Genomic DNA, 16,095 nt, shown 5'->3' with positions numbered 1-16,095 from the left:
AGTGACAAAGCCAGGCCAGACTCACACACATATTTCTCTTAAATGCAGTGAAAAGAAAGGATTATTTTAAACACTGAAGAGAGGAGGGTGCACCGTTCCCGGAGGTACTGCAATACCGGGTCGATGCGTGGAGTGGACGGAGCAAGCCCCTGTTCCATCTCCCAAGTCCAAAAATCAATTTAATATATGGTCCCCGGGTAGGGGACGTATCAGATATTAAACTGATAAGAACAGATACTACACTTGATCTTAGCCAAAAGGCCGAGAAGCGATGCCCCTGACAGGCTAAGGCCGGCATCACATTCCCCATACAGTCCTCCTCGCCCATGGTCCCGGCAAGCGAGCGTTGCTTTTAAGTGACCGTCGGTAAAACGGAAGAGCAAACTCTTTGATGGAAGCACCTTTAAGATACATGCGTTATGTCAAGCTCTGAAAAATGAGTTCAAACCCTCAACCACCAGATTTATCTGCAGCAGACTTAAGTGAACCAAAAGACAGGAGAAGATTGGGGCCTTTTATTGGCCCACAGCCGTTCTGTAAGGCAGATGTGCCGTGACTGGGATTTCACATTGATCAGAGCAAGGGCTGCTGAATCTGAAACAAATTTGATTGACGAGTGATATTGTGATCTAGCACTAGCAAAGACACTGGCTGCGCATAGCTTTTAAGCCACCTTGGAAATTCTTGCTGTCTGTCTGTTGCTACAGCCAGGTTGGAAGGCAGCATGTCCCTATCTGTTTCCCCCTTATTACTTTCGACAATCCATCAGGGGAGAGCGCGAACGCAGTCCCCAACTACCACAAATTATGCAGTCGAGATTCCCACATTTGGGGAATTCGCATAGGTCAGCCCCACCGGAGTGCAATGGCCAGGCCTCGCCATGGGTGAACCACCTTCTTGATCATGGTATCTCCCCTGCCAGGTAAGTATGAGTTGTACAGCTCAGGGCAAAAGGAGTCCTTCACAGGACCATCGCCCTGACTGACGGTCCCAACAACATGCGAACCACCGAAATCAGAGTTTCTGCACTGGGTGTCCCTTCTACTTGTCCTCAACACAGAAGAAAGTTTTGTGTTGAGGCCCGATAGGGCTTGTCTTTCTACATGCAAGTGGAGAAATAAGGCTCATCATTCTAACAGGTCGTGCCACACTTCCACATCAAAGCCAACCGATAGCTACCGCCAGTGTGTGTGTGTGTGTGTGTGTTTTTCTTACCGCCAACAAAAGAACAGTCGAAGCAGCAGCTAGGCCAGAAACACTTTGCAACAATGACTGTTGATATGTTATTGCGTGTCTGTGTGCTACTACAGCAATAGCATACACAGAGTGGCAAATGGGGGAACTGGCACACAAATAACCCCAAACCTGACTAAAATTCCAGTTCATTTCAAAAAGCTTGCGTCCCGGCAGCATGTCAACGCAGTGACAAAGCCAGGCCAGACTCACACACATATTTCTCTTAAATGCAGTGAAAAGAAAGGATTATTTTAAACACTGAAGAGAGGAGGGTGCACCGTTCCCGGAGGTACTGCAATACCGGGTCGATGCGTGGAGTGGACGGAGCAAGCCCCTGTTCCATCTCCCAAGTCCAAAAATCAATTTAATATATGGTCCCCGGGTAGGGGACGTATCAGATATTAAACTGATAAGAACAGATACTACACTTGATCTTAGCCAAAAGGCCGAGAAGCGATGCCCCTGACAGGCTAAGGCCGGCATCACATTCCCCATACAGTCCTCCTCGCCCATGGTCCCGGCAAGCGAGCGTTGCTTTTAAGTGACCGTCGGTAAAACGGAAGAGCAAACTCTTTGATGGAAGCACCTTTAAGATACATGCGTTATGTCAAGCTCTGAAAAATGAGTTCAAACCCTCAACCACCAGATTTATCTGCAGCAGACTTAAGTGAACCAAAAGACAGGAGAAGATTGGGGCCTTTTATTGGCCCACAGCCGTTCTGTAAGGCAGATGTGCCGTGACTGGGATTTCACATTGATCAGAGCAAGGGCTGCTGAATCTGAAACAAATTTGATTGACGAGTGATATTGTGATCTAGCACTAGCAAAGACACTGGCTGCGCATAGCTTTTAAGCCACCTTGGAAATTCTTGCTGTCTGTCTGTTGCTACAGCCAGGTTGGAAGGCAGCATGTCCCTATCTGTTTCCCCCTTATTACTTTCGACAATCCATCAGGGGAGAGCGCGAACGCAGTCCCCAACTACCACAAATTATGCAGTCGAGATTCCCACATTTGGGGAATTCGCATAGGTCAGCCCCACCGGAGTGCAATGGCCAGGCCTCGCCATGGGTGAACCACCTTCTTGATCATGGTATCTCCCCTGCCAGGTAAGTATGAGTTGTACAGCTCAGGGCAAAAGGAGTCCTTCACAGGACCATCGCCCTGACTGACGGTCCCAACAACATGCGAACCACCGAAATCAGAGTTTCTGCACTGGGTGTCCCTTCTACTTGTCCTCAACACAGAAGAAAGTTTTGTGTTGAGGCCCGATAGGGCTTGTCTTTCTACATGCAAGTGGAGAAATAAGGCTCATCATTCTAACAGGTCGTGCCACACTTCCACATCAAAGCCAACCGATAGCTACCGCCAGTGTGTGTGTGTGTGTGTGTGTTTTTCTTACCGCCAACAAAAGAACAGTCGAAGCAGCAGCTAGGCCAGAAACACTTTGCAACAATGACTGTTGATATGTTATTGCGTGTCTGTGTGCTACTACAGCAATAGCATACACAGAGTGGCAAATGGGGGAACTGGCACACAAATAACCCCAAACCTGACTAAAATTCCAGTTCATTTCAAAAAGCTTGCGTCCCGGCAGCATGTCAACGCAGTGACAAAGCCAGGCCAGACTCACACACATATTTCTCTTAAATGCAGTGAAAAGAAAGGATTATTTTAAACACTGAAGAGAGGAGGGTGCACCGTTCCCGGAGGTACTGCAATACCGGGTCGATGCGTGGAGTGGACGGAGCAAGCCCCTGTTCCATCTCCCAAGTCCAAAAATCAATTTAATATATGGTCCCCGGGTAGGGGACGTATCAGATATTAAACTGATAAGAACAGATACTACACTTGATCTTAGCCAAAAGGCCGAGAAGCGATGCCCCTGACAGGCTAAGGCCGGCATCACATTCCCCATACAGTCCTCCTCGCCCATGGTCCCGGCAAGCGAGCGTTGCTTTTAAGTGACCGTCGGTAAAACGGAAGAGCAAACTCTTTGATGGAAGCACCTTTAAGATACATGCGTTATGTCAAGCTCTGAAAAATGAGTTCAAACCCTCAACCACCAGATTTATCTGCAGCAGACTTAAGTGAACCAAAAGACAGGAGAAGATTGGGGCCTTTTATTGGCCCACAGCCGTTCTGTAAGGCAGATGTGCCGTGACTGGGATTTCACATTGATCAGAGCAAGGGCTGCTGAATCTGAAACAAATTTGATTGACGAGTGATATTGTGATCTAGCACTAGCAAAGACACTGGCTGCGCATAGCTTTTAAGCCACCTTGGAAATTCTTGCTGTCTGTCTGTTGCTACAGCCAGGTTGGAAGGCAGCATGTCCCTATCTGTTTCCCCCTTATTACTTTGGACAATCCATCAGGGGAGAGCGCGAACGCAGTCCCCAACTACCACAAATTATGCAGTCGAGATTCCCACATTTGGGGAATTCGCATAGGTCAGCCCCACCGGAGTGCAATGGCCAGGCCTCGCCATGGGTGAACCACCTTCTTGATCATGGTATCTCCCCTGCCAGGTAAGTATGAGTTGTACAGCTCAGGGCAAAAGGAGTCCTTCACAGGACCATCGCCCTGACTGACGGTCCCAACAACATGCGAACCACCGAAATCAGAGTTTCTGCACTGGGTGTCCCTTCTACTTGTCCTCAACACAGAAGAAAGTTTTGTGTTGAGGCCCGATAGGGCTTGTCTTTCTACATGCAAGTGGAGAAATAAGGCTCATCATTCTAACAGGTCGTGCCACACTTCCACATCAAAGCCAACCGATAGCTACCGCCAGTGTGTGTGTGTGTGTGTGTGTTTTTCTTACCGCCAACAAAAGAACAGTCGAAGCAGCAGCTAGGCCAGAAACACTTTGCAACAATGACTGTTGATATGTTATTGCGTGTCTGTGTGCTACTACAGCAATAGCATACACAGAGTGGCAAATGGGGGAACTGGCACACAAATAACCCCAAACCTGACTAAAATTCCAGTTCATTTCAAAAAGCTTGCGTCCCGGCAGCATGTCAACGCAGTGACAAAGCCAGGCCAGACTCACACACATATTTCTCTTAAATGCAGTGAAAAGAAAGGATTATTTTAAACACTGAAGAGAGGAGGGTGCACCGTTCCCGGAGGTACTGCAATACCGGGTCGATGCGTGGAGTGGACGGAGCAAGCCCCTGTTCCATCTCCCAAGTCCAAAAATCAATTTAATATATGGTCCCCGGGTAGGGGACGTATCAGATATTAAACTGATAAGAACAGATACTACACTTGATCTTAGCCAAAAGGCCGAGAAGCGATGCCCCTGACAGGCTAAGGCCGGCATCACATTCCCCATACAGTCCTCCTCGCCCATGGTCCCGGCAAGCGAGCGTTGCTTTTAAGTGACCGTCGGTAAAACGGAAGAGCAAACTCTTTGATGGAAGCACCTTTAAGATACATGCGTTATGTCAAGCTCTGAAAAATGAGTTCAAACCCTCAACCACCAGATTTATCTGCAGCAGACTTAAGTGAACCAAAAGACAGGAGAAGATTGGGGCCTTTTATTGGCCCACAGCCGTTCTGTAAGGCAGATGTGCCGTGACTGGGATTTCACATTGATCAGAGCAAGGGCTGCTGAATCTGAAACAAATTTGATTGACGAGTGATATTGTGATCTAGCACTAGCAAAGACACTGGCTGCGCATAGCTTTTAAGCCACCTTGGAAATTCTTGCTGTCTGTCTGTTGCTACAGCCAGGTTGGAAGGCAGCATGTCCCTATCTGTTTCCCCCTTATTACTTTGGACAATCCATCAGGGGAGAGCGCGAACGCAGTCCCCAACTACCACAAATTATGCAGTCGAGATTCCCACATTTGGGGAATTCGCATAGGTCAGCCCCACCGGAGTGCAATGGCCAGGCCTCGCCATGGGTGAACCACCTTCTTGATCATGGTATCTCCCCTGCCAGGTAAGTATGAGTTGTACAGCTCAGGGCAAAAGGAGTCCTTCACAGGACCATCGCCCTGACTGACGGTCCCAACAACATGCGAACCACCGAAATCAGAGTTTCTGCACTGGGTGTCCCTTCTACTTGTCCTCAACACAGAAGAAAGTTTTGTGTTGAGGCCCGATAGGGCTTGTCTTTCTACATGCAAGTGGAGAAATAAGGCTCATCATTCTAACAGGTCGTGCCACACTTCCACATCAAAGCCAACCGATAGCTACCGCCAGTGTGTGTGTGTGTGTGTGTGTTTTTCTTACCGCCAACAAAAGAACAGTCGAAGCAGCAGCTAGGCCAGAAACACTTTGCAACAATGACTGTTGATATGTTATTGCGTGTCTGTGTGCTACTACAGCAATAGCATACACAGAGTGGCAAATGGGGGAACTGGCACACAAATAACCCCAAACCTGACTAAAATTCCAGTTCATTTCAAAAAGCTTGCGTCCCGGCAGCATGTCAACGCAGTGACAAAGCCAGGCCAGACTCACACACATATTTCTCTTAAATGCAGTGAAAAGAAAGGATTATTTTAAACACTGAAGAGAGGAGGGTGCACCGTTCCCGGAGGTACTGCAATACCGGGTCGATGCGTGGAGTGGACGGAGCAAGCCCCTGTTCCATCTCCCAAGTCCAAAAATCAATTTAATATATGGTCCCCGGGTAGGGGACGTATCAGATATTAAACTGATAAGAACAGATACTACACTTGATCTTAGCCAAAAGGCCGAGAAGCGATGCCCCTGACAGGCTAAGGCCGGCATCACATTCCCCATACAGTCCTCCTCGCCCATGGTCCCGGCAAGCGAGCGTTGCTTTTAAGTGACCGTCGGTAAAACGGAAGAGCAAACTCTTTGATGGAAGCACCTTTAAGATACATGCGTTATGTCAAGCTCTGAAAAATGAGTTCAAACCCTCAACCACCAGATTTATCTGCAGCAGACTTAAGTGAACCAAAAGACAGGAGAAGATTGGGGCCTTTTATTGGCCCACAGCCGTTCTGTAAGGCAGATGTGCCGTGACTGGGATTTCACATTGATCAGAGCAAGGGCTGCTGAATCTGAAACAAATTTGATTGACGAGTGATATTGTGATCTAGCACTAGCAAAGACACTGGCTGCGCATAGCTTTTAAGCCACCTTGGAAATTCTTGCTGTCTGTCTGTTGCTACAGCCAGGTTGGAAGGCAGCATGTCCCTATCTGTTTCCCCCTTATTACTTTGGACAATCCATCAGGGGAGAGCGCGAACGCAGTCCCCAACTACCACAAATTATGCAGTCGAGATTCCCACATTTGGGGAATTCGCATAGGTCAGCCCCACCGGAGTGCAATGGCCAGGCCTCGCCATGGGTGAACCACCTTCTTGATCATGGTATCTCCCCTGCCAGGTAAGTATGAGTTGTACAGCTCAGGGCAAAAGGAGTCCTTCACAGGACCATCGCCCTGACTGACGGTCCCAACAACATGCGAACCACCGAAATCAGAGTTTCTGCACTGGGTGTCCCTTCTACTTGTCCTCAACACAGAAGAAAGTTTTGTGTTGAGGCCCGATAGGGCTTGTCTTTCTACATGCAAGTGGAGAAATAAGGCTCATCATTCTAACAGGTCGTGCCACACTTCCACATCAAAGCCAACCGATAGCTACCGCCAGTGTGTGTGTGTGTGTGTGTGTTTTTCTTACCGCCAACAAAAGAACAGATGAAGCAGCAGCTAGGCCAGAAACACTTTGCAACAATGACTGTTGATATGTTATTGCGTGTCTGTGTGCTACTACAGCAATAGCATACACAGAGTGGCAAATGGGGGAACTGGCACACAAATAACCCCAAACCTGACTAAAATTCCAGTTCATTTCAAAAAGCTTGCGTCCCGGCAGCATGTCAACGCAGTGACAAAGCCAGGCCAGACTCACACACATATTTCTCTTAAATGCAGTGAAAAGAAAGGATTATTTTAAACACTGAAGAGAGGAGGGTGCACCGTTCCCGGAGGTACTGCAATACCGGGTCGATGCGTGGAGTGGACGGAGCAAGCCCCTGTTCCATCTCCCAAGTCCAAAAATCAATTTAATATATGGTCCCCGGGTAGGGGACGTATCAGATATTAAACTGATAAGAACAGATACTACACTTGATCTTAGCCAAAAGGCCGAGAAGCGATGCCCCTGACAGGCTAAGGCCGGCATCACATTCCCCATACAGTCCTCCTCGCCCATGGTCCCGGCAAGCGAGCGTTGCTTTTAAGTGACCGTCGGTAAAACGGAAGAGCAAACTCTTTGATGGAAGCACCTTTAAGATACATGCGTTATGTCAAGCTCTGAAAAATGAGTTCAAACCCTCAACCACCAGATTTATCTGCAGCAGACTTAAGTGAACCAAAAGACAGGAGAAGATTGGGGCCTTTTATTGGCCCACAGCCGTTCTGTAAGGCAGATGTGCCGTGACTGGGATTTCACATTGATCAGAGCAAGGGCTGCTGAATCTGAAACAAATTTGATTGACGAGTGATATTGTGATCTAGCACTAGCAAAGACACTGGCTGCGCATAGCTTTTAAGCCACCTTGGAAATTCTTGCTGTCTGTCTGTTGCTACAGCCAGGTTGGAAGGCAGCATGTCCCTATCTGTTTCCCCCTTATTACTTTGGACAATCCATCAGGGGAGAGCGCGAACGCAGTCCCCAACTACCACAAATTATGCAGTCGAGATTCCCACATTTGGGGAATTCGCATAGGTCAGCCCCACCGGAGTGCAATGGCCAGGCCTCGCCATGGGTGAACCACCTTCTTGATCATGGTATCTCCCCTGCCAGGTAAGTATGAGTTGTACAGCTCAGGGCAAAAGGAGTCCTTCACAGGACCATCGCCCTGACTGACGGTCCCAACAACATGCGAACCACCGAAATCAGAGTTTCTGCACTGGGTGTCCCTTCTACTTGTCCTCAACACAGAAGAAAGTTTTGTGTTGAGGCCCGATAGGGCTTGTCTTTCTACATGCAAGTGGAGAAATAAGGCTCATCATTCTAACAGGTCGTGCCACACTTCCACATCAAAGCCAACCGATAGCTACCGCCAGTGTGTGTGTGTGTGTGTGTGTTTTTCTTACCGCCAACAAAAGAACAGTCGAAGCAGCAGCTAGGCCAGAAACACTTTGCAACAATGACTGTTGATATGTTATTGCGTGTCTGTGTGCTACTACAGCAATAGCATACACAGAGTGGCAAATGGGGGAACTGGCACACAAATAACCCCAAACCTGACTAAAATTCCAGTTCATTTCAAAAAGCTTGCGTCCCGGCAGCATGTCAACGCAGTGACAAAGCCAGGCCAGACTCACACACATATTTCTCTTAAATGCAGTGAAAAGAAAGGATTATTTTAAACACTGAAGAGAGGAGGGTGCACCGTTCCCGGAGGTACTGCAATACCGGGTCGATGCGTGGAGTGGACGGAGCAAGCCCCTGTTCCATCTCCCAAGTCCAAAAATCAATTTAATATATGGTCCCCGGGTAGGGGACGTATCAGATATTAAACTGATAAGAACAGATACTACACTTGATCTTAGCCAAAAGGCCGAGAAGCGATGCCCCTGACAGGCTAAGGCCGGCATCACATTCCCCATACAGTCCTCCTCGCCCATGGTCCCGGCAAGCGAGCGTTGCTTTTAAGTGACCGTCGGTAAAACGGAAGAGCAAACTCTTTGATGGAAGCACCTTTAAGATACATGCGTTATGTCAAGCTCTGAAAAATGAGTTCAAACCCTCAACCACCAGATTTATCTGCAGCAGACTTAAGTGAACCAAAAGACAGGAGAAGATTGGGGCCTTTTATTGGCCCACAGCCGTTCTGTAAGGCAGATGTGCCGTGACTGGGATTTCACATTGATCAGAGCAAGGGCTGCTGAATCTGAAACAAATTTGATTGACGAGTGATATTGTGATCTAGCACTAGCAAAGACACTGGCTGCGCATAGCTTTTAAGCCACCTTGGAAATTCTTGCTGTCTGTCTGTTGCTACAGCCAGGTTGGAAGGCAGCATGTCCCTATCTGTTTCCCCCTTATTACTTTCGACAATCCATCAGGGGAGAGCGCGAACGCAGTCCCCAACTACCACAAATTATGCAGTCGAGATTCCCACATTTGGGGAATTCGCATAGGTCAGCCCCACCGGAGTGCAATGGCCAGGCCTCGCCATGGGTGAACCACCTTCTTGATCATGGTATCTCCCCTGCCAGGTAAGTATGAGTTGTACAGCTCAGGGCAAAAGGAGTCCTTCACAGGACCATCGCCCTGACTGACGGTCCCAACAACATGCGAACCACCGAAATCAGAGTTTCTGCACTGGGTGTCCCTTCTACTTGTCCTCAACACAGAAGAAAGTTTTGTGTTGAGGCCCGATAGGGCTTGTCTTTCTACATGCAAGTGGAGAAATAAGGCTCATCATTCTAACAGGTCGTGCCACACTTCCACATCAAAGCCAACCGATAGCTACCGCCAGTGTGTGTGTGTGTGTGTGTGTTTTTCTTACCGCCAACAAAAGAACAGTCGAAGCAGCAGCTAGGCCAGAAACACTTTGCAACAATGACTGTTGATATGTTATTGCGTGTCTGTGTGCTACTACAGCAATAGCATACACAGAGTGGCAAATGGGGGAACTGGCACACAAATAACCCCAAACCTGACTAAAATTCCAGTTCATTTCAAAAAGCTTGCGTCCCGGCAGCATGTCAACGCAGTGACAAAGCCAGGCCAGACTCACACACATATTTCTCTTAAATGCAGTGAAAAGAAAGGATTATTTTAAACACTGAAGAGAGGAGGGTGCACCGTTCCCGGAGGTACTGCAATACCGGGTCGATGCGTGGAGTGGACGGAGCAAGCCCCTGTTCCATCTCCCAAGTCCAAAAATCAATTTAATATATGGTCCCCGGGTAGGGGACGTATCAGATATTAAACTGACAAGAACAGATACTACACTTGATCTTAGCCAAAAGGCCGAGAAGCGATGCCCCTGACAGGCTAAGGCCGGCATCACATTCCCCATACAGTCCTCCTCGCCCATGGTCCCGGCAAGCGAGCGTTGCTTTTAAGTGACCGTCGGTAAAACGGAAGAGCAAACTCTTTGATGGAAGCACCTTTAAGATACATGCGTTATGTCAAGCTCTGAAAAATGAGTTCAAACCCTCAACCACCAGATTTATCTGCAGCAGACTTAAGTGAACCAAAAGACAGGAGAAGATTGGGGCCTTTTATTGGCCCACAGCCGTTCTGTAAGGCAGATGTGCCGTGACTGGGATTTCACATTGATCAGAGCAAGGGCTGCTGAATCTGAAACAAATTTGATTGACGAGTGATATTGTGATCTAGCACTAGCAAAGACACTGGCTGCGCATAGCTTTTAAGCCACCTTGGAAATTCTTGCTGTCTGTCTGTTGCTACAGCCAGGTTGGAAGGCAGCATGTCCCTATCTGTTTCCCCCTTATTACTTTCGACAATCCATCAGGGGAGAGCGCGAACGCAGTCCCCCACTACCACAAATTATGCAGTCGAGATTCCCACATTTGGGGAATTCGCATAGGTCAGCCCCACCGGAGTGCAATGGCCAGGCCTCGCCATGGGTGAACCACCTTCTTGATCATGGTATCTCCCCTGCCAGGTAAGTATGAGTTGTACAGCTCAGGGCAAAAGGAGTCCTTCACAGGACCATCGCCCTGACTGACGGTCCCAACAACATGCGAACCACCGAAATCAGAGTTTCTGCACTGGGTGTCCCTTCTACTTGTCCTCAACACAGAAGAAAGTTTTGTGTTGAGGCCCGATAGGGCTTGTCTTTCTACATGCAAGTGGAGAAATAAGGCTCATCATTCTAACAGGTCGTGCCACACTTCCACATCAAAGCCAACCGATAGCTACCGCCAGTGTGTGTGTGTGTGTGTGTGTTTTTCTTACCGCCAACAAAAGAACAGTCGAAGCAGCAGCTAGGCCAGAAACACTTTGCAACAATGACTGTTGATATGTTATTGCGTGTCTGTGTGCTACTACAGCAATAGCATACACAGAGTGGCAAATGGGGGAACTGGCACACAAATAACCCCAAACCTGACTAAAATTCCAGTTCATTTCAAAAAGCTTGCGTCCCGGCAGCATGTCAACGCAGTGACAAAGCCAGGCCAGACTCACACACATATTTCTCTTAAATGCAGTGAAAAGAAAGGATTATTTTAAACACTGAAGAGAGGAGGGTGCACCGTTCCCGGAGGTACTGCAATACCGGGTCGATGCGTGGAGTGGACGGAGCAAGCCCCTGTTCCATCTCCCAAGTCCAAAAATCAATTTAATATATGGTCCCCGGGTAGGGGACGTATCAGATATTAAACTGATAAGAACAGATACTACACTTGATCTTAGCCAAAAGGCCGAGAAGCGATGCCCCTGACAGGCTAAGGCCGACATCACATTCCCCATACAGTCCTCCTCGCCCATGGTCCCGGCAAGCGAGCGTTGCTTTTAAGTGACCGTCGGTAAAACGGAAGAGCAAACTCTTTGATGGAAGCACCTTTAAGATACATGCGTTATGTCAAGCTCTGAAAAATGAGTTCAAACCCTCAACCACCAGATTTATCTGCAGCAGACTTAAGTGAACCAAAAGACAGGAGAAGATTGGGGCCTTTTATTGGCCCACAGCCGTTCTGTAAGGCAGATGTGCCGTGACTGGGATTTCACATTGATCAGAGCAAGGGCTGCTGAATCTGAAACAAATTTGATTGACGAGTGATATTGTGATCTAGCACTAGCAAAGACACTGGCTGCGCATAGCTTTTAAGCCACCTTGGAAATTCTTGCTGTCTGTCTGTTGCTACAGCCAGGTTGGAAGGCAGCATGTCCCTATCTGTTTCCCCCTTATTACTTTCGACAATCCATCAGGGGAGAGCGCGAACGCAGTCCCCCACTACCACAAATTATGCAGTCGAGATTCCCACATTTGGGGAATTCGCATAGGTCAGCCCCACCGGAGTGCAATGGCCAGGCCTCGCCATGGGTGAACCACCTTCTTGATCATGGTATCTCCCCTGCCAGGTAAGTATGAGCTGTACAGCTCAGGGCAAAAGGAGTCCTTCACAGGACCATCGCCCTGACTGACGGTCCCAACAACATGCGAACCACCGAAATCAGAGTTTCTGCACTGGGTGTCCCTTCTACTTGTCCTCAACACAGAAGAAAGTTTTGTGTTGAGGCCCGATAGGGCTTGTCTTTCTACATGCAAGTGGAGAAATAAGGCTCATCATTCTAACAGGTCGTGCCACACTTCCACATCAAAGCCAACCGATAGCTACCGCCAGTGTGTGTGTGTGTGTGTTTTTCTTACCGCCAACAAAAGAACAGTCGAAGCAGCAGCTAGGCCAGAAACACTTTGCAACAATGACTGTTGATATGTTATTGCGTGTCTGTGTGCTACTACAGCAATAGCATACACAGAGTGGCAAATGGGGGAACTGGCACACAAATAACCCCAAACCTGACTAAAATTCCAGTTCATTTCAAAAAGCTTGCGTCCCGGCAGCATGTCAACGCAGTGACAAAGCCAGGCCAGACTCACACACATATTTCTCTTAAATGCAGTGAAAAGAAAGGATTATTTTAAACACTGAAGAGAGGAGGGTGCACCGTTCCCGGAGGTACTGCAATACCGGGTCGATGCGTGGAGTGGACGGAGCAAGCCCCTGTTCCATCTCCCAAGTCCAAAAATCAATTTAATATATGGTCCCCGGGTAGGGGACGTATCAGATATTAAACTGATAAGAACAGATACTACACTTGATCTTAGCCAAAAGGCCGAGAAGCGATGCCCCTGACAGGCTAAGGCCGGCATCACATTCCCCATACAGTCCTCCTCGCCCATGGTCCCGGCAAGCGAGCGTTGCTTTTAAGTGACCGTCGGTAAAACGGAAGAGCAAACTCTTTGATGGAAGCACCTTTAAGATACATGCGTTATGTCAAGCTCTGAAAAATGAGTTCAAACCCTCAACCACCAGATTTATCTGCAGCAGACTTAAGTGAACCAAAAGACAGGAGAAGATTGGGGCCTTTTATTGGCCCACAGCCGTTCTGTAAGGCAGATGTGCCGTGACTGGGATTTCACATTGATCAGAGCAAGGGCTGCTGAATCTGAAACAAATTTGATTGACGAGTGATATTGTGATCTAGCACTAGCAAAGACACTGGCTGCGCATAGCTTTTAAGCCACCTTGGAAATTCTTGCTGTCTGTCTGTTGCTACAGCCAGGTTGGAAGGCAGCATGTCCCTATCTGTTTCCCCCTTATTACTTTCGACAATCCATCAGGGGAGAGCGCGAACGCAGTCCCCCACTACCACAAATTATGCAGTCGAGATTCCCACATTTGGGGAATTCGCATAGGTCAGCCCCACCGGAGTGCAATGGCCAGGCCTCGCCATGGGTGAACCACCTTCTTGATCATGGTATCTCCCCTGCCAGGTAAGTATGAGTTGTACAGCTCAGGGCAAAAGGAGTCCTTCACAGGACCATCGCCCTGACTGACGGTCCCAACAACATGCGAACCACCGAAATCAGAGTTTCTGCACTGGGTGTCCCTTCTACTTGTCCTCAACACAGAAGAAAGTTTTGTGTTGAGGCCCGATAGGGCTTGTCTTTCTACATGCAAGTGGAGAAATAAGGCTCATCATTCTAACAGGTCGTGCCACACTTCCACATCAAAGCCAACCGATAGCTACCGCCAGTGTGTGTGTGTGTGTGTTTTTCTTACCGCCAACAAAAGAACAGTCGAAGCAGCAGCTAGGCCAGAAACACTTTGCAACAATGACTGTTGATATGTTATTGCGTGTCTGTGTGCTACTACAGCAATAGCATACACAGAGTGGCAAATGGGGGAACTGGCACACAAATAACCCCAAACCTGACTAAAATTCCAGTTCATTTCAAAAAGCTTGCGTCCCGGCAGCATGTCAACGCAGTGACAAAGCCAGGCCAGACTCACACACATATTTCTCTTAAATGCAGTGAAAAGAAAGGATTATTTTAAACACTGAAGAGAGGAGGGTGCACCGTTCCCGGAGGTACTGCAATACCGGGTCGATGCGTGGAGTGGACGGAGCAAGCCCCTGTTCCATCTCCCAAATCCAAAAATCAATTTAATATATGGTCCCCGGGTAGGGGACGTATCAGATATTAAACTGATAAGAACAGATACTACACTTGATCTTAGCCAAAAGGCCGAGAAGCGATGCCCCTGACAGGCTAAGGCCGGCATCACATTCCCCATACAGTCCTCCTCGCCCATGGTCCCGGCAAGCGAGCGTTGCTTTTAAGTGGCCGTCGGTAAAACGGAAGAGCAAACTCTTTGATGGAAGCACCTTTAAGATACATGCGTTATGTCAAGCTCTGAAAAATGAGTTCAAACCCTCAACCACCAGATTTATCTGCAGCAGACTTAAGTGAACCAAAAGACAGGAGAAGATTGGGGCCTTTTATTGGCCCACAGCCGTTCTGTAAGGCAGATGTGCCGTGACTGGGATTTCACATTGATCAGAGCAAGGGCTGCTGAATCTGAAACAAATTTGATTGACGAGTGATATTGTGATCTAGCACTAGCAAAGACACTGGCTGCGCATAGCTTTTAAGCCACCTTGGAAATTCTTGCTGTCTGTCTGTTGCTACAGCCAGGTTGGAAGGCAGCATGTCCCTATCTGTTTCCCCCTTATTACTTTCGACAATCCATCAGGGGAGAGCGCGAACGCAGTCCCCCACTACCACAAATTATGCAGTCGAGATTCCCACATTTGGGGAATTCGCATAGGTCAGCCCCACCGGAGTGCAATGGCCAGGCCTCGCCATGGGTGAACCACCTTCTTGATCATGGTATCTCCCCTGCCAGGTAAGTATGAGTTGTACAGCTCAGGGCAAAAGGAGTCCTTCACAGGACCATCGCCCTGACTGACGGTCCCAACAACATGCGAACCACCGAAATCAGAGTTTCTGCACTGGGTGTCCCTTCTACTTGTCCTCAACACAGAAGAAAGTTTTGTGTTGAGGCCCGATAGGGCTTGTCTTTCTACATGCAAGTGGAGAAATAAGGCTCATCATTCTAACAGGTCGTGCCACACTTCCACATCAAAGCCAACCGATAGCTACCGCCAGTGTGTGTGTGTGTGTGTTTTTCTTACCGCCAACAAAAGAACAGTCGAAGCAGCAGCTAGGCCAGAAACACTTTGCAACAATGACTGTTGATATGTTATTGCGTGTCTGTGTGCTACTACAGCAATAGCATACACAGAGTGGCAAATGGGGGAACTGGCACACAAATAACCCCAAACCTGACTAAAATTCCAGTTCATTTCAAAAAGCTTGCGTCCCGGCAGCATGTCAACGCAGTGACAAAGCCAGGCCAGACTCACACACATATTTCTCTTAAATGCAGTGAAAAGAAAGGATTATTTTAAACACTGAAGAGAGGAGGGTGCACCGTTCCCGGAGGTACTGCAATACCGGGTCGATGCGTGGAGTGGACGGAGCAAGCCCCTGTTCCATCTCCCAAGTCCAAAAATCAATTTAATATATGGTCCCCGGATAGGGGACGTATCAGATATTAAACTGATAAGAACAGATACTACACTTGATCTTAGCCAAAAGGCCGAGAAGCGATGCCCCTGACAGGCTAAGGCCGACATCACATTCCCCATACAGTCCTCCTCGCCCATGGTCCCGGCAAGCGAGCGTTGCTTTTAAGTGACCGTCGGTAAAACGGAAGAGCAAACTCTTTGATGGAAGCACCTTTAAGATACATGCGTTATGTCAAGCTCTGAAAAATGAGTTCAAACCCTCAACCACCAGATTTATCTGCAGCAG

General features: G+C 48.3%; 23 non-coding genes across 23 annotated transcripts; all 23 read right to left on the bottom strand.

Moving 5' to 3' along the window:
• Nucleotides 1–82: 82 nt before the first annotated feature.
• On the bottom strand, nucleotides 83–273 carry LOC136177900 (U2 spliceosomal RNA). Its single transcript, XR_010665394.1, has one exon. It is a non-coding gene; the product is annotated as a U2 spliceosomal RNA (small nuclear RNA).
• Nucleotides 274–766: 493 nt separating this feature from the next.
• LOC136177781 (U1 spliceosomal RNA) lies at nucleotides 767–930 on the bottom strand. Its single transcript, XR_010665274.1, has one exon. It is a non-coding gene; the product is annotated as a U1 spliceosomal RNA (small nuclear RNA).
• A 573-nt stretch (nucleotides 931–1,503) lies between these two features.
• On the bottom strand, nucleotides 1,504–1,694 carry LOC136177899 (U2 spliceosomal RNA). Its single transcript, XR_010665393.1, has one exon. It is a non-coding gene; the product is annotated as a U2 spliceosomal RNA (small nuclear RNA).
• A 493-nt stretch (nucleotides 1,695–2,187) lies between these two features.
• On the bottom strand, nucleotides 2,188–2,351 carry LOC136177780 (U1 spliceosomal RNA). Its single transcript, XR_010665273.1, has one exon. It is a non-coding gene; the product is annotated as a U1 spliceosomal RNA (small nuclear RNA).
• Nucleotides 2,352–2,924: 573 nt separating this feature from the next.
• Nucleotides 2,925–3,115, bottom strand: LOC136177898 (U2 spliceosomal RNA). Its single transcript, XR_010665392.1, has one exon. It is a non-coding gene; the product is annotated as a U2 spliceosomal RNA (small nuclear RNA).
• A 493-nt stretch (nucleotides 3,116–3,608) lies between these two features.
• Nucleotides 3,609–3,772, bottom strand: LOC136177779 (U1 spliceosomal RNA). Its single transcript, XR_010665272.1, has one exon. It is a non-coding gene; the product is annotated as a U1 spliceosomal RNA (small nuclear RNA).
• Nucleotides 3,773–4,345: 573 nt separating this feature from the next.
• On the bottom strand, nucleotides 4,346–4,536 carry LOC136177897 (U2 spliceosomal RNA). Its single transcript, XR_010665391.1, has one exon. It is a non-coding gene; the product is annotated as a U2 spliceosomal RNA (small nuclear RNA).
• A 493-nt stretch (nucleotides 4,537–5,029) lies between these two features.
• LOC136177778 (U1 spliceosomal RNA) lies at nucleotides 5,030–5,193 on the bottom strand. The gene has a single exon (XR_010665271.1). It is a non-coding gene; the product is annotated as a U1 spliceosomal RNA (small nuclear RNA).
• A 573-nt stretch (nucleotides 5,194–5,766) lies between these two features.
• Nucleotides 5,767–5,957, bottom strand: LOC136177896 (U2 spliceosomal RNA). The gene has a single exon (XR_010665390.1). It is a non-coding gene; the product is annotated as a U2 spliceosomal RNA (small nuclear RNA).
• Nucleotides 5,958–6,450: 493 nt separating this feature from the next.
• On the bottom strand, nucleotides 6,451–6,614 carry LOC136177777 (U1 spliceosomal RNA). Its single transcript, XR_010665270.1, has one exon. It is a non-coding gene; the product is annotated as a U1 spliceosomal RNA (small nuclear RNA).
• Nucleotides 6,615–7,187: 573 nt separating this feature from the next.
• LOC136177895 (U2 spliceosomal RNA) lies at nucleotides 7,188–7,378 on the bottom strand. Its single transcript, XR_010665389.1, has one exon. It is a non-coding gene; the product is annotated as a U2 spliceosomal RNA (small nuclear RNA).
• Nucleotides 7,379–7,871: 493 nt separating this feature from the next.
• On the bottom strand, nucleotides 7,872–8,035 carry LOC136177776 (U1 spliceosomal RNA). Its single transcript, XR_010665269.1, has one exon. It is a non-coding gene; the product is annotated as a U1 spliceosomal RNA (small nuclear RNA).
• A 573-nt stretch (nucleotides 8,036–8,608) lies between these two features.
• On the bottom strand, nucleotides 8,609–8,799 carry LOC136177894 (U2 spliceosomal RNA). The gene has a single exon (XR_010665388.1). It is a non-coding gene; the product is annotated as a U2 spliceosomal RNA (small nuclear RNA).
• Nucleotides 8,800–9,292: 493 nt separating this feature from the next.
• On the bottom strand, nucleotides 9,293–9,456 carry LOC136177775 (U1 spliceosomal RNA). Its single transcript, XR_010665268.1, has one exon. It is a non-coding gene; the product is annotated as a U1 spliceosomal RNA (small nuclear RNA).
• A 573-nt stretch (nucleotides 9,457–10,029) lies between these two features.
• LOC136177930 (U2 spliceosomal RNA) lies at nucleotides 10,030–10,220 on the bottom strand. The gene has a single exon (XR_010665424.1). It is a non-coding gene; the product is annotated as a U2 spliceosomal RNA (small nuclear RNA).
• Nucleotides 10,221–10,713: 493 nt separating this feature from the next.
• Nucleotides 10,714–10,877, bottom strand: LOC136177766 (U1 spliceosomal RNA). Its single transcript, XR_010665259.1, has one exon. It is a non-coding gene; the product is annotated as a U1 spliceosomal RNA (small nuclear RNA).
• A 573-nt stretch (nucleotides 10,878–11,450) lies between these two features.
• On the bottom strand, nucleotides 11,451–11,641 carry LOC136177892 (U2 spliceosomal RNA). The gene has a single exon (XR_010665386.1). It is a non-coding gene; the product is annotated as a U2 spliceosomal RNA (small nuclear RNA).
• A 493-nt stretch (nucleotides 11,642–12,134) lies between these two features.
• On the bottom strand, nucleotides 12,135–12,298 carry LOC136177765 (U1 spliceosomal RNA). Its single transcript, XR_010665258.1, has one exon. It is a non-coding gene; the product is annotated as a U1 spliceosomal RNA (small nuclear RNA).
• Nucleotides 12,299–12,867: 569 nt separating this feature from the next.
• On the bottom strand, nucleotides 12,868–13,058 carry LOC136177891 (U2 spliceosomal RNA). Its single transcript, XR_010665385.1, has one exon. It is a non-coding gene; the product is annotated as a U2 spliceosomal RNA (small nuclear RNA).
• A 493-nt stretch (nucleotides 13,059–13,551) lies between these two features.
• LOC136177764 (U1 spliceosomal RNA) lies at nucleotides 13,552–13,715 on the bottom strand. The gene has a single exon (XR_010665257.1). It is a non-coding gene; the product is annotated as a U1 spliceosomal RNA (small nuclear RNA).
• A 569-nt stretch (nucleotides 13,716–14,284) lies between these two features.
• On the bottom strand, nucleotides 14,285–14,475 carry LOC136177810 (U2 spliceosomal RNA). The gene has a single exon (XR_010665303.1). It is a non-coding gene; the product is annotated as a U2 spliceosomal RNA (small nuclear RNA).
• A 493-nt stretch (nucleotides 14,476–14,968) lies between these two features.
• On the bottom strand, nucleotides 14,969–15,132 carry LOC136177762 (U1 spliceosomal RNA). Its single transcript, XR_010665255.1, has one exon. It is a non-coding gene; the product is annotated as a U1 spliceosomal RNA (small nuclear RNA).
• Nucleotides 15,133–15,701: 569 nt separating this feature from the next.
• LOC136177806 (U2 spliceosomal RNA) lies at nucleotides 15,702–15,892 on the bottom strand. Its single transcript, XR_010665299.1, has one exon. It is a non-coding gene; the product is annotated as a U2 spliceosomal RNA (small nuclear RNA).
• Between the last annotated feature and the right edge of the window lie 203 nt (nucleotides 15,893–16,095).

The sequence above is a fragment of the Labrus bergylta genome, chromosome 23 (genome assembly GCF_963930695.1).
Source record: "Labrus bergylta chromosome 23, fLabBer1.1, whole genome shotgun sequence".
NCBI classification, from domain to species: domain Eukaryota; kingdom Metazoa; phylum Chordata; class Actinopteri; order Labriformes; family Labridae; genus Labrus; species Labrus bergylta.
This window is presented reverse-complemented; position numbering and strand designations above follow the sequence as displayed.